At 47.9% G+C, this 15,153-nt stretch overlaps 1 protein-coding gene across 3 annotated transcripts in view; it reads left to right on the top strand.

Annotated features, from left to right (window-relative positions):
* The window catches only part of MLLT6 (MLLT6, PHD finger containing), a 348,373-nt gene that overhangs the window by 273,681 nt on the left and 59,539 nt on the right, over positions 1-15,153 (top strand). The gene's annotated exons all lie outside the window — the stretch shown is intronic.

Raw genomic sequence — 15,153 nt, 5'->3', positions numbered from 1 at the left:
AGAAATTGGGTCCAGCGGAGTTCCGGCGGAAAGATTTAAAACATGTTCTATTTCTAGGTCCGTTGGATTTTTTGAAAAAAAAAAAGTCTGATGAAGCTCACACACGATCAGAATGTCCGACGGGATGGTTCCGTCGGAGCTATTCCGCCGGAAAGTCCGGTCGTGTGTACACAGCATAAGAGCTGTGAAAATGTGGAAAAGACTCCCTCCAGAGGTGGTTCTCAAAAAAAAAAAGTATTCTAAATAGAAATTTGTAAAAAAATAAAAATAAAAATACTAATTAAAAAAATATTTTTATAAGGGTAGATTTAGACATGTGACTAAGACCCTTTTCACACTAGGGCGGTGCAGGCTTTAGCGGTAAATTGCCACTTTTGGCTGAAGAAAGGGTTAATAGCGCCTGTGTTGCGGTGCTGCCGAAGCCATTTGCAGGTGCTTCGTCACCGCTGCCCATTCATTTCAATGGGCAGGGGGTGGTGAAGGAGCGATGTATACACTGCTCCCGCACTGCCCAAAAGATGCTGCTTGCCGGACTTTTTTTGCTGTCCTACAAGTGCACTGCCCCATTGTGAAAGCACTCTTCACACTGGAGTGGCCCGAGAGGCGCTTTACAAGCGCTATTTATAGTGCTAAAATGCCATAGAAGAGCTCCAGTGGGAAAGGGGTCTTAATCTCCCTTGTCTCTGAAGCCCAATCCACATTTGGATTGAGCTTCAGAGGCTACTGATAGGTGGTGAGAATGCAATGCGATGCCTCCTCACCGCCAACTTTAACTCCATTTTACCAACAAATGCACCGCAACTGCATGCATTGCACAAGGTTGCTGGGAGTTTGCGGTGCATCCCCTTAACATGAATGTGTAGTGTTTGGCGGAAGACATCACTACAAGTTGGCTGAAGTTTGCCGCTGGCGCAAAGCATTGCGGCATCAGCACGCTGTCTACTGCCTATTACAGCTTAAAGAAGAGCTCTACCCAAAAGGGAAAGCTCCGCTTGTTTGCACCCTCCGCCACTCTACTGCCACATTTTCACTCATGCGCAAAAGGAAACCAGCTGTGAAGCCAAAAGGCTGGCACCTGCACCCGAAGCGACTGAAGAATGAGCTTGGTTACTGACATCACTGGATCCCTGGATAGGAAAGTGTCCTTAATCAAACGTCAGCAGCTACAGTATTTGTATAACTGCTGACTTTACATTTTTGGGGGGGAGACTGGAGCTTTAGGGGCGGGGGGCGTTTGGCAGGGAGCAAAAACGCAGCTTAACTGTGCAATTTTGCCGCCCCCAACTGCAAGTCTAAACAAGACCATAGCCTTGTTCATGACAGGTATACTACAGCAAGGCCATGTTTAGCTGCACAGGGATGTAAGGGTAATCCATGCATCCCATGCAGGCAATGCTATTGATGACAATTGCGGGTAAACACAGCCCTCCCTGGGCGTACGATGTAGCACACCCCATTGAGTGAGACCTTAGTAGGAATTTAGCAGCAATTTTGTAAGTTATGTTGTGATTTTATTTGCAAATAAGGATATTTTTTTAATTTTTTCTGTGAAAATAGCGATCTGATAAACATTTGCGCAAGTATTGTGGGGCTAAAAAAAAAAACAGTAGCACCCTTTATTTTTCTAAATCTGAAAGCTATTAGTGATAAATGAAACACCCAAAATTTTAGAGACATTTTGCAAAAATTTTTTGCAATTTCAAATTTACAAATATTTGTTATTTATTAAATCAACACAGGATACGCTTTTATATTTACAGGAATGTAGCAGAAATTTTGTAAAATTGTTTTTTTTTCTGCTAATAATGGTTTTAGTGAACTTTTTGCGAATATAATGTTTTGATAAACCTTTTCGCAAATACCCTGGGGCCTAAAAAATCAGTAGCACCTTCTTTTTATTGTACAGGTCATATGCTTTCAGAAAATATATGTTTTTTGGGGGTCTTTCACAAATTCTGAAAGTTGTAAGGGAAAAATAAAAACTTTTAGATTATTTGAGACAATTGGATATTTACACTTTTGTGTCTGATTTCACCATTTCACAAAAGTCGCAATTTAAAAGTTACAAATATTTGTTATTTATTAACTCAATACAGGTTAAGCTTTTATATTTAGTAGAAATTTTGTAAAATGTGCTATGTTTTTACCTGCTAAAAGGGATTTTAGTGGATTTTTAGCAAAAATATTGTTTTGATAAACATTTTCGCAAATATCGTGGGACCTTAAAAATTAGTAGAAGCTTTTTTTTATTCCACTGGTAATGTGCTTTCAGAAAATGTATGGTTTGGGGGGTCTTTTACAAACTCTAGAAACTATAAGTGAAAAATAAAAAGCAAAGGAAAAATTGCAAAAATGGTCTGGCCACCTGAGTGTACAAAATGGAGCAAAGGGCTTAGCAGCAAAAGGGTGTATACTCTATGGAACATTTGTTGTCGGACATTTCGTGAACAAATGTTGGCTAGCAGGTTCTCAAAATTTCCGACAACAAACTTGTCGGACTTTCCGATTGTGTGTACACAAGTTCCTCGGACAAAAGTCCACATATGCTCGGAATCAAGTATGAGCCGGAGATATAACTAGCCTTCATAATGGAGATATCATGTACGTCACTACGTTTGTAATTGTTGGCCAACATTTGTGTGACCGTGTGTATGCAAGACAAGTTGGAGCCAACATCCTTCTAACAAAAATTCACGGTTTTGTTTTCGGAAAGTCCGATCGTGTGTACAGGGCATAAGAATTCCAGTGGCCACACCAACCCAGCTATGTCAAAGGGGCTTTTGAGAGGAGTTATTACCACCTTTCTGGCTGGATCAGGAAGACCAGCTTTTACCTCTGTGATTTACTATTTCCTTCCCATGTTGAGATATTCCTCTCTAATTATGTGACCATTTTTCTTGGTTGTCTGACTAATGCTATCTTACAACTCGGTCTTGTTTTTATCATGTTCCCCTGATGATGTTTTGGCCTCATCCAGTACGAGCTGTAGGCAGTTACCAGTTCTCCATGGTCAAGAAAGAAAATAGGAACATTATATTTACCATAAAATTATTTTCTTGGAGTCCATTGAGGTACACATATCCCACCCCTCTGTGTTTATGATCATACTCTTGGTACTGCTTACGACAAAATGTAATGCTTGGTAGTAACAAGGGTTATCCTGGGCTGACCTACAGTTTGTCGTTAGTTTGCAGGGGTCCAGTCATCTTGTAGGCAAAGGTATAAATCAAATGGGAAGATTTCTTGTCTCCCCCAACAGTTTCCAATAAAAATAATTTCTTTATTGTACATCACGGGACACAGAGCCACAGTAATTACTGTATGGGTTATGTGGAACCTTGAGGTGATGAACACTGGCACACCCTAGACAGGAAGTTCAATTCCCCATATAACCCCTCCCCTTACTGGGAGTACCTCAGTTTTTTCGCCAGTGTCTTAGATGTTGGTCACGAGTAAAGATGTGCCGTGCTGAGCTCCGCTGGAATATTCCTTGCTGGGGCAGGCTGTGCCACCAGGTCCATTCAAAGTGTCTTTTCCAGGCCGAATTAAATGTTACCCAGGCCTCGTGTCCGAAGAAACAAGGTTTTGCCTGTAACACTTCTCTTTTTAGAGAACTGGACCCCGGGACCCAGTATTTGTTTTTTTCAGTCATATTCCTGCCAGAGTGCTTTACAGGCCCAGGGCTGTGGATCCCTCGATAAAAAAAAGGGCCCCGGAGTCCATTGAGGTACACATATCCCACCCCTCTGTGTTTATGATCATACTCTTGGTACTGCCTACGACAAAATTTAATGCTTGGTAGTAACAAGGGTTATCCTGGGCTGACCTACAGTTTGTCGTTAGTTTGCAGGGGTCCAGTCATCTTGTAGGCAAAGGTATAAATCAAATGGGAAGATTTCTTGTCTCCCCCAACAGTTTCCCATAAAAATAATTTCTTTATTGTACATCACGGGACACAGAGCCACAGTAATTACTGTATGGGTTATGTGGAACCTTCAGGTGATGAACACTGGCAACCCCTGGACAGGAAGTTCAATTCCCCATATAACCCCTCCCCTTACCGGAAGTACCTCAGTTTTTTCGCCAGTGTCTTAGATGTTGGTCACGAGTAAAGATGTGCCGTGCTGAGCTCTACTGGAATATTCCTTGCTGGGGCAGGCTGTGCCACTAGGTCCATTCAAAGTGTCTTTTCCAGGCCGAATTAAATGTTACCCAGGCCTCGTGTCCGAAGAAACAAGTTTTTGCCTGTAACACTTCTCTTTTTAGAGAACTGGACCCCGGTACCCAGTATTTGTTTTTTTCAGTCATATTCCTGCCATAGTGCTGTACAGGCCCAGGGCTGTGGATCCCTCGATAAAAAAAAGGGCCCCGGTTCCTGAAGGTTTTTTAACGGAGCCCACCGTGAGTTGTGAAGATTGGGTCTGTTACCACAGAACCCTGCAGCTGGATAAGGTAAGGGAGATTCCTAAGGAATGTTTCTAATTCTTGTGGATTTTCTCCTTTAAAGTAAACGTTGTCATGCCTATAGTCACCACCGGGGGGCTGTCAAGAGCACGTACCTGATTCCATGCTTGTCAGTTTTGCTCTGTGTCACAAGCTGCACGCTTCCTACTGTCCAAGCTCCAGGTAAGATATGGGAAGGTGTATTTTTTCTCTTTGGAATGTCCCCCCACCTGGATAGCTTCACTTCAGGAGGCAAAGGGAGCATGATTCAGTCGGCAGTGTGCCACACTGCTCCCGCTGCCATTGCAACGGTTCCCATCGGCAGCTGTCCTCCACCCTAGCCCTCCTCCATGCGATCCGGTCGGATCGGAGCCCGATCACACTGGAAAACGGTCTGTTTTGAAAAAGATGAGGGGGCGCGGTGGGTGGTCGGAGAAAGGGGGTGGGGCTTAGCAATGTTAGTGAGCTACAGTGTCCATAACACGGTTGTGTAACTATAAAGTGCTTCTTTTCTCTTATATTCACCGACCGACACAGCTCCTCTCTGTAACAAATGGGTTGTTAGCCTTATCACTAGGAGAATACTAAGCATAGTTGTAATACAACACTCAGAACTCTTAGTTCCGCCCAGGGGGGCGGTTCCTTGGTAACAACCCTCTCATCTGCAGACAGAACTTTTGCCTAGTGAAGGAGAAGGACCTAGGAACCCTGCGGGCCCATCGGTCCGTGCTTTTTTAAGCAGAAGCTTGGCTTTTTGCGCAAGGTGGATGATCCTGTGATCAGCTATCAACAGCCGGCTGGGTGACAAGCTGGATACCCTTATCCTTGTAGTCTCCCCAGTCTGGCCATCGATCGTGTGCAGGTCGCAGCTACAGCTCGGCAAGCCACGACGAAACCTCAGCTCCAGAGGTGGTCGTGAGCTTTTATGCTCTGGGGCATACATATGACCGGGCTACTGATGTCTGCGTCACAGTATGCCAGGCCAGCAGCTACCCTGTACTGATCAGTGAGTAGTTCTGCAAAGGAATGTCTCCCAGCTCTTCAGAACTGGTAAGTACAGCTCTCCCTGCCTCGGTGGGGCTGAGCAGCTGGGCATTCCCTGGGAGGTCGATTAGGGTGTCCCTCACCTCCCGCTCTTCTCTCCCCTGTCCCTATCTTCCCTCCCCCCCCTCCCTGGGAGGATGCTGCATGTGGCTGCTGAGCGGTGTATGTGTGCATCTCTGTGGGCTTTCACCTGAGATGGGGGGCTGGCTGGCTAGCGGTCTCCTGGGACCTGTGTGTTAAGCTCCCGGAAGGTGCCTATGAGGGTCTGCTCTGGTCTGGTGTGGCACTGTGTCTCTGCTATCATTTTTTCTGTCTGTACCTCATGGAGCTGCTGGTGGTCATTTTAGGTGTGGGCGAGAGCAGCATGCCTTCCTGGGCTTCAGCGGCCATTTTCCAAGTGATTTCCTATTCAGGACACTGGCAGCCATTTTCTGGAAGCCTGACATGTTTCTCAGTGTTCTCTAGCAGCAGCATAGCTCATGTGCTCTCACAGCCATTTTCCCTGTGTTTCCTGTCTGTGTACTGGACGCTGGGCAGCCATTTTATTGATGCCTGAGTACTTTTCTAGAACTCATTCTGGCGGCTGCCACCGACCCAGCTTTTGTTTCCTCTGCACTTGGGAGCACTCAGGGACTACAGGCACTACTTGTGAACAGTGCAGAACTCCTCAGGGTGGTGAGTCCGGCGGGAAAGAGCCCCTCAGTCAGTGGCAGCAAGGAGGGTGGGACTGTCACTGTCCTAAGTCCCCTTCGGGTGGCAGACAGGGCAGGGTCAGCAATGGCTTCAGAAACTGGTGTTTCTTCCCCCGAAATCCAGGTAATTGCAACCGGGTCACCTGCGGATTGCACAGTGCCCATGGACACCCTGACGGCGGTCCTCAATTCTTTTGTTGCCAAGATGGAGGCGGTGCGTGGGAGGAAAGGTGCATTAAAGAGGCCCCTGTCCTCTGGGGAGAGCTCTGACGCAGACTTGGGTCCGGTTGAGGCTGGTGATCCCTGCCCTGTCTTGTTAGACGACACTGACCAGGACCGTTCGGACAGTGAAGATGAGTCCCCGTCCGGGTCCGGGCGCGACAAAGCGCTTGTTGGAGCACTTATCACAGCTATGCGTGATACCCTGAAGATTCAGGAGCCAGCGGATCCCTCTGCTGATGTACCGGTCCCTTTTAGGTCTCGCATGCCAGCTCGTTCACCTAAGGTGTTCCCGTATCTGACTTATTTTGACAAGTTCATTTACAAGGAATGGGGTCGCCCGCAACAGACCTTTTCGGTCCCCAAATACATGGCGGTGTGTTACCCTTTTGAGGAGAGCCTTCTCAAAAAATGGTCGGCTCCTCCGGTCGTGGACCCCCCAGTATCCAGGTTAAATAAAGTAATCACGATCCCGGTTGAGGGGACTGAAGGATCCCATGGACAGGAAGGCCAAGGCAGTGGCTCGTTCCTTGTTTATGGTTGTGGGGTGAGCCATGTGACCAGTACTGGCAGACACTAACTGAGTGGGCAAAGCTTTTGCACCGCAAATTGGGAGAGCAACAGGCTCCTCTTGTCTGCGTGGAACTAGCAGACCAACTAGTGACAGGCCTTAAGTACGTCTGGATACTCTCCCTCTGTTATCCAGGGCTTCAGTGTCAGCTGTGGTGCTGAGGCGCCTGATTTGGCTAAAATTCTGGTGTGCTGACCAGGCATCCAAAAAAGCCCTGACGGATCTTCCCTTCCTTGGTGACTGGCTCTTATGAATTATGAAAAATGCCACCGGTGGTAAGAGTACACTACTCCCACAGGCCAGGAAGGCTAAGGAGCCACGCCGTAGGCAAGGGCCCTCTCTTTCCGCTCACAAACAGCTTTTTCGTACGCCCAGAGCTTCCACAAAATGTCCCCAGCCTGACAGGACATCCACGGACGGTCAAAAACGTCCCTGGACCCGCAAGCCTGCAAATAAAAGTGCTACGACATGAAGGTTTGCCCCCACCCATGTCTTGGGTGAGGGGTCGCCTTCTGGAGTTTGCAGCCCAGTGGTCCTCCCGGTTATCCGACCAATGGGTCTGCGATCTGATTTCCACAGGCTACAAGATAGAGTTTCTCTCTTGGCCACCAAACAGATTCTTCCCCTCCAGCATACCCGCATTCCTGGCTCGCCGGGAGGCCCTCTTGGGGGGCGGTAAGGGATTTGCTGAATCACGGGGTGATTGTACCGGTTCCAGAATCGGAACGCTTCCAGGGATTCTACTCAAATCTGTTGATTCCCAAGAAGGAAGGGGTACGTCCGATCTTGGAACTAAAATCCCTCAATCACTTTGTAAAAGTGCAGAGGTTTAGAATGGAATCAGTTCGCTCAGTAGTCGTTGCACTCCATCTAGGGGACTCCCTGGCGTCCGTAGACATCCAGGATGCGTACCTGCACATACCCATATGCCTTTGGCATCAAAAGTTTCTGCGATTTGCAGTTGGGGAAGCCCACTACCAGTTTGTGGCTCTTCCCTTTGGTCTGGCTTCAGCCCCCCGAGTCTTTACCAAGGAATTGGCTCCAGTTTTGGCGTTGCTGCTGCAACGTGGGATCGCGATCGTGGGATACCTAGACGATCTCCTCTTGAGGGCATCTTCTGCCTCAGAATTAGAGGAGGATGTGGCGATCACCATGCAGACCCTGCAAGAATTTGGGTGGCTGTTAAACCTAAAGAAGTCGGTGATTGTGCCGACCCAGCGTCTGGAGTACCTAGGCTTGCTGCTGGACTCCAGGTAAGTGAGAATGTTTCTCTCTTCAGACAAACTGCAGACTCAGATCCGGGGTAAAACTGCTGATGAACCGCAAGTGGTCGTCGCTCCGCTTTTGCATGCGAGTACTGGGACTCATGGTAGCCTCCTTCAAGGCAGTACCTTATGCCCAGTTCCACATCAGAGTCCTGCAGAAGGAGATTTTGACAAAATGGGACAAATCTCAGTTGTCCCTGGATCGATAGATCCAGGTGAGCCAGTCATTCAGATACTCACTGATCTGGTGGTTGAGATCCCCGGTGATTCAGTCCGGGAAATCGTTCCTTCCTCTGAAGTGGACGGTGATCACAGCGGACACCAGTCAATGCGGCTGGGGTGGAGTGATGGGGGTTCAGTCGGCTCAGGGCCTCTGGTCGACGGAAGAATCCAAGTTGCCGATCAATCTGCTCAAATTGAGAGCGATCAGGCTGTGCCTCTCCACATGGTCAATGAGACTGCAAGGGTGTCTGATCAGGATCCAGTCAGACAACGCCACGGCTCTGGCATACGTCAGTCAACCAAGGGGGAACAAGAAGCTCAGCCGCTGCATGGGAGGTCGGTCACATACTTCGGTGAGCAAAGCGACATGTACCGGCCCTGTCGGCCATTTACATCCCGGGAGTGGAGAACTGGCAGGCGGACTATTTGAGTCGACAGATGCTGGACCCAGGAGAATGGGAATTGCATTTGAAAACGTTCAGGTTACTGTGCCTGAGGTGGGACACACCAGACGTGGATCTGCTGGCCTCCCGTATCAATCAGAAGGTGCCAAGATTCATGTCCAGGACAAGAGATCCGTGGGCCGACACGTCAGATGGTGGCTCAGTGGGATCAGTACCAGCTGATCTACGCCTTTCCTCCACTGAAACTGTTACCACGTCTGCTTCGCAGAGTGGAAGCCGAGGGGATCCCAGTGATACTGGTTGCCCCAGATTGGCCTCAGCGTCCCTGGTACGCAGACCTGGTGCGTCTGGTGGCAGATGCTCCCTGACGACTGCCGCAGCGAGAGGACCTTCTGTCTCAAGGTCCGATTCTCCATCCTGCTTTACCATCGCTGGCTTTAACAGCATGACTATTGAGAGCCAGGTGTGGACAAATCGGGGTCTGTCAGACTTGGGGATCCCAACTATGTTGAGAGCACGGAAATATTCTTCTCAGAAGATACTGTATTTATCAGTGTATAACACGCACCCCAAGGGAATTTCAAAGAAAAAAACTTTTAGGAGGGAAGTTTAAGGAAAAAAACTTACATTTAAATGCCCATCAATGCAGCCTTGTCCGTGTCATTTGCAGCCTTGCATTGCAGCCTTGTCAGTCATTTGCAGCCTTGTCAGTCTCAGTCATTTGCAGCCTTGCATTGCAGCCTTGCATTGCAGCCTTGTCAGTCATTTGCAGCCTTCCATTTAGCCTTGTCAGTCATTCGCAGCCTTCCATTTAGCCTTGTGAGTCATTCGCAGCCTTCCATTTAGCCTTATCAGGCATTTGCAGCCTTCCATTGCAGCCTTATAAGTCATTTGCAGCCTTCCATTTAGCCTCGTCAATCATTTGCAGTTTTGTCAGTGTGTTTGCCATTTAAAAATTGCACCGCCGAGATACAGAGCGGATGTCCTGTGTATCTCGGCGGCGCTCGGTAGTTCTCGGCGGCTTTCGGGTATTTTCGGCCGCTCTCGGCTATTTTCGGCCGTCCTTGGCTATTTTCGGCCACACTCCGCCGTTCTCAGCGGCTTTTCGGTTTTCCAAATGCCGCCGAGTGCAGCCGAAAATACCCGAGAACGGCCGAGTGCGGCCGAAAATACCCGGAAGCCGCAGAGAATGGCAGAAAGGGTTAGAAATGGCGAGGATCAGTGTATAACACGCACCCCCGATTTCCCCCTGATTTTGGGGGGGGGGAGTGCGTGTTATACGCAGATAAATACGGTATACCATCGTACCTGGAAGGCCTACATCTCCATGTGTGAGGAGAAAGGATGGCATTCACTCTCCTTTTCCATAGCCAGGATCCTGTTGTTTCATCAGCAAGTAGACCAGAATTTGGGATTAAGCACCATTAAAGGGAAAATTTCAGTCTTTGCTGTCTTTTTTCAGCGACCCCTGGCATCTCACTCCTTAGTGAGTACCTTCGTTCAGGGGGTAGGACATGTAGTCCCTCCGGTGTGTCCACCGCCTTGGGATCCTGGTGTTGTCGGTGCTTCAAAAACCGCCATTTGAAAATATCAGGGAGATTCCCCTGTTGACTCTTTCCCAGAAAGTGGTCTTCCTAGTGGCTATCACATCGGCTAGGAGGGTTTTCGGAACTGGCGGCCTTGTCTTGCAAGTCGCCCTATCTGGCTATCCAAAGATAAGGTGGTGTTGCATCCACAACCGTCTTTTCTACCGAAAGTGGTCTCGGCTTTTCATATTAATGAGGACATTGTATTGCCATCTCTGTGTCCTAAGCCGAAGCACCCTAAGGAGGTGGCCCTTCAAGCTCTGGATGTGGTTTGGGCTCTTAAGGTGTATTTGTCTGCGACGGCTCTCTTTCGGAAGTCAGACTCACTGTTTGTTTCGGTGGCTGGTCCAAAGAAAGGCATGGCGGTCTCATCGGCCACCATTTCCAGGTGGATCAGACAGATTTTAGTACAAGCCTACGCCTTGAAGGGGCAGGTGCCCCCCTTTCCGGTCACAGCCCACTCCACAAGGGCAATCTGAGCGTCTTGGGCCTTCCAACACCAAGCGTCCGCCGCTCAGGTGTGTAAAGCGGCGACCTGGTCGTCTGTCCACACGTTTACCAAGTTCTACAAGGTAGACGTCAGTGCATCGGCTGATGCCTGTTTTGGCCACAGTGTTTTGCAGTTGAATATGCAATATATATTTTCAGTTTTTCCTGGTTTTTCGATAAAAACACAGTACTGTTATGTTAATGCACTGTTCCATTACTTCCGCAATTTGGTGCAGTTTTGGGTGATTACTCCTGTTGAGGATACCCTGTTTTTTGTGGTGGGTTTTCCACACACAGTTTTTTTTTTTTGTGGGTAAAGTTTCACTAGTTCCCACTTGCCATGGTGGATGAAGTTTTGTGCTGTTTTCCCACCCCTTGTTTGGCACTGCTTGGGGACGTCCCATTTGTTACAGCGAGGAGCTTTGTCAGTCGGTGAATAGAAGAGAAAATAGGATTTTTTATACTCACCGTAAAATCCATTTCTCTGTAATTCACCGACCGACACAGCACCCGCCCCTCCTTTTATCTTTACGTTATACTGCTTGTTGAAGTACTGAGGTCTGTCTGCAGATGGGAGGGTTGTTACCAAGGGACCGCCCCCCCCCCTGGGCAGAACTAAGAGTTCTGAGTGTTGTAATACAACTATGCCTAGTATTGTCCTAGTGATAAGGCTAACAACCCATTTGTTACAGAGAGGAGCTGTGTCAGTCTGTGAATTACACAGAAAAGGATTTTACGGTGAGTACAAAAATCCTATTTTTTCAGGTGCATACAGCTGAAAGAGGGACACAGAGTGGACGGGTGGCATGTGAGTGTGGGTGACACAGGCATGCCTAGGCACCTTTACTTAAGCATCAGGCTGTGCCTAATAGCAGCGGCAGTTGCTGGACTATTTCTCAGCAGTGGATGCATTTTTTTGGTAGTACCTCTACATTTGTGCTTAGCACTATGACCAGAGGGAGGGGTACAAATTCCACAATAACCAAGGGCACAACGGGGCTGTCCTCAGGCCCTAAGGACCCTCCCTCTGCAACACCATCTTCCCCTGAAAGACCTAGGGATGTTGGTCAGAGTGAGCCATCGGGGTCATCAAGGGCTGCAATTGCTTCAGACACTTCAGCCCCTGTCTATATAACTGAGCAGGTTTTCTCCTCAGCTATGAGTGGATTGGAGGAAAGATTAGTGGCTTTAATCGCATCTTCAGAGAGTGGAAGAAAATGCATTAGGTTCCCTTCTACCACCCAGGATCCTCAAACAGAGGAACAGTGGGAGGGGGAAGATGAATCCCCCTCAGGGGACTGTGAAGAGGCTGATGATTCCTCTTCTGAAGGATCAAGTGGGGAAGGACCTTGTTCAGCTTCACATGCTGAGAAGTTGCTGGTGCATTCTCTTACTCAAATGGTCTGCTCCACATTTAAGCTAGCCTTAATGGAGTCAGGTTAAAGAGCTCACTTCCTATTTGGGTTCACTAAAGCCTCCTCAAGCCTTGCATGCCTTTCCTGTCCATTCATTACTAGAAAAATGTATGTGTTCTGAGTGGGATCACCCAGATAAGCATTTTTCCCTCCTAAAAAGTTTTCAACACTTTATCCTATGGAGGAAAAATTTACTAAGATGTAGCATATACCAGCAGTTGACGCTGCTATATCCTCTGTGAATAAAATTTTGACTTGTCCGGTTGACAATGCGCAAATGCTTAGGGAACCAACTGATAAAAAATTGGAATTCCTGTTAAAAAACATTTTCTCCTTGACAGGCTCAGTGGCTCAACCTGCAGTGGCGGCAATTGGGGTATGTCAATCCTTGAGAGACCATTTGAAACGGGTGCTCAAGGTTTTCCCTGAACAGCAGGCCCAGTAGTTATCTGAACTGCCAGCAGCTTTGTGTTTTGCAATTGACGCAATCAGAAATTCTATTCTTCAAACCTCTCGCCTTACGCTTGGGTTGGTACATATGCGTAGAATCTTATGGTTGAAAAGTTGGTTACCCGAAGCGCCATGCAAAAAGCTCCTGGCTGGTTTTCCTTTCCGCGGTGAGAAGCTGTTTGGGGAGGATTTGGACAAATATATCCCAAAAATATCAAGTGGGAAAAGTACCCTTTTGCCAGTTAAGAAAAAGAGTAAACGTCCCTCATTTAAACTGGCTTTTTCCCAAGTGCCAGGGGCATCAGCCTCCATGCAGTTGCGACAGCCTCCATCATCAGGTTCAAGAGTTCTCGTCTCCTCATTCCTCAGGTCAAATGTCCCCAAAGATCCAGAGGAAAAAGAAGTCTCTCTTTCTAACGTTAGACTGACTTTTGTCGCAAAAAGTGATCATGGTGGTCCTCATGGAAGATCAGAGGTTTTGTTTTTTTTCAAACCTTTTTGACGGTGCCAAAACCAAATGACGATGTCAGACCCATTCTAGATCTCAAAGATCTAAATCGGTTCCTGAAAATTCGCTCTTTTCACAAAGAATCAATCCGATCAGTAATCTCCATCCTACAAGGAGGAGCACTTCTGGCATCAATCGACATCAAGGATGCATACCTGCATGTACCTATTTCCCCCGCTCACCAGAAGTATCTGCGTTTTGAAGTAGGAAAACTTCATTTTCAGTTTGTAGCCTTGCCTTTCGGTCTAGCTACTGCATCTCGGGTGTTTACTAAACTTCTGGCCCCTCCTCTGGCCACATTAAGGGCTCAAGGTATAACAATAATAGCATACCTGGACGACCTGGTCTTGATAGACCTGTCGGTATCCCGCTTGGACCAAAGCATGGTCACCACAGTCAACTACCTGGAATACCTAGGTTGGGTCCTCAACCTAGAGAAATCTTCTTTAAAGCCAGTAAGAAGATTAGAGTACCTGAGTCTGGTTATAGATACAGCCCAGAAGAGGGTGTTTTTACCCCAGGCAAAGATCAGCGCCATAAAGGAGCTGGTTCAGATGGTCAGGGCAAAGAAGGGTCCTTCCATTCGCCTTTGTTTGAGGTTGTTGGGGAAGATGGTGTCTTCATTTGAAGCAGTTCCCTATGCTTAGTTTCATTCAAGACTGCTGCAAAACAGTATCCTATCAGCCTGAAACAAGAAGGTTCAAGCACTAGATTTTCCGATGCGTTTGTCGCCAAAAGTGCGTTTATGGATGATACCCGAGAATCTGCAGAAGGGGAAATCCTTCTTACTGGTTACCTGGAAGGTGGTAACAACAGATGCCAGCCTTTCCGGTTGGGGAACAGTCCTGGAAGAGGCATCAGTCCAGGGGAAATGGTCCAGAACCGAAAGGACCTTGCCCATCAATATTCTAGAGATTCCGGCAGCGGATCTAGCCCCCAAGGGCCTGGACATTCAGGTTGCAGAATTCTCCTGTCTGGATTCAATCCGACAATGCCACAGTAGTGGCTTACATCAATCACCAAGGGGGCACCAGAAGTCAGGCAGCCTAGGGAGAGGTAAACCATATCGTAACCTGGGCAGAAAAGCTTACACATCGCAATCTTCATTCCAGGGGTAGAGAACTCGCAGGTGGACTAATAAGTCACCAGCAATTTTTCCCTGTTCCGGGGGGAATTGTCCCTTCACCCCAACATCTTCCTGGCTATATGCCAATATGTTGATCTGTTTACATCCAGGTTCAACAACAAAGTCGACAAACTTTGTGTCAAGAACAAGGGATCCACTCGCATGTGAAACGGATGCTTTGGTGACCCCATGGGATCAGTTCTCACTAATTTATGCATTCCCTCCTATTCTGCTGCTACCTCGACTTCTTTGCAGGATCAAGCGGGAAAGGAAGACGGAAGTTATTGTGGCCCCATGGCCCCTACCCACCAGGTCCAGACCTGCTATTGCGTGAAGGTCCTAGGAAAGGACAGGCAACATCGAAATCCACTATTGCCAAATGGATTTGACAAGTAATTGTTCAAGGTTATGGCTTGAAGAGGAAGGTTCCACCTTTTCAAATCAAAGCGCACTCCACCGGGGCTGTTAGTGCTTCGTGGGCAGTGCATCACCAAGCCTTCATGGCTCAAATCTGCAAGGCCGCAACCTGGTCTTCAGTCCATACATTCACCATGTTCTATCGGTTGGATGTAAGAAGGAATGAGGATATCACCAGTGTACTGCAGGCGACAGCATAGGTCCTCAGGTCTGATTGCACCCTACTTTTGTTTGTGTCCCCTCCCTCTAGGTGGCATTCATCTTGGACATCCCATACAGTAATCACTGTGGCTCTGTGTCCC

The sequence above is a fragment of the Lithobates pipiens genome, unplaced genomic scaffold (genome assembly GCF_037356315.1).
Source record: "Lithobates pipiens isolate NorthernLeopardFrog02 unplaced genomic scaffold, aLitPip1_a1.2 Scaffold_28, whole genome shotgun sequence".
Lineage (NCBI taxonomy): Eukaryota > Metazoa > Chordata > Amphibia > Anura > Ranidae > Lithobates > Lithobates pipiens.
The sequence above is the reverse complement of the archived record's forward strand: the minus strand, read 5'-3'. Positions and strand labels throughout refer to the sequence as shown.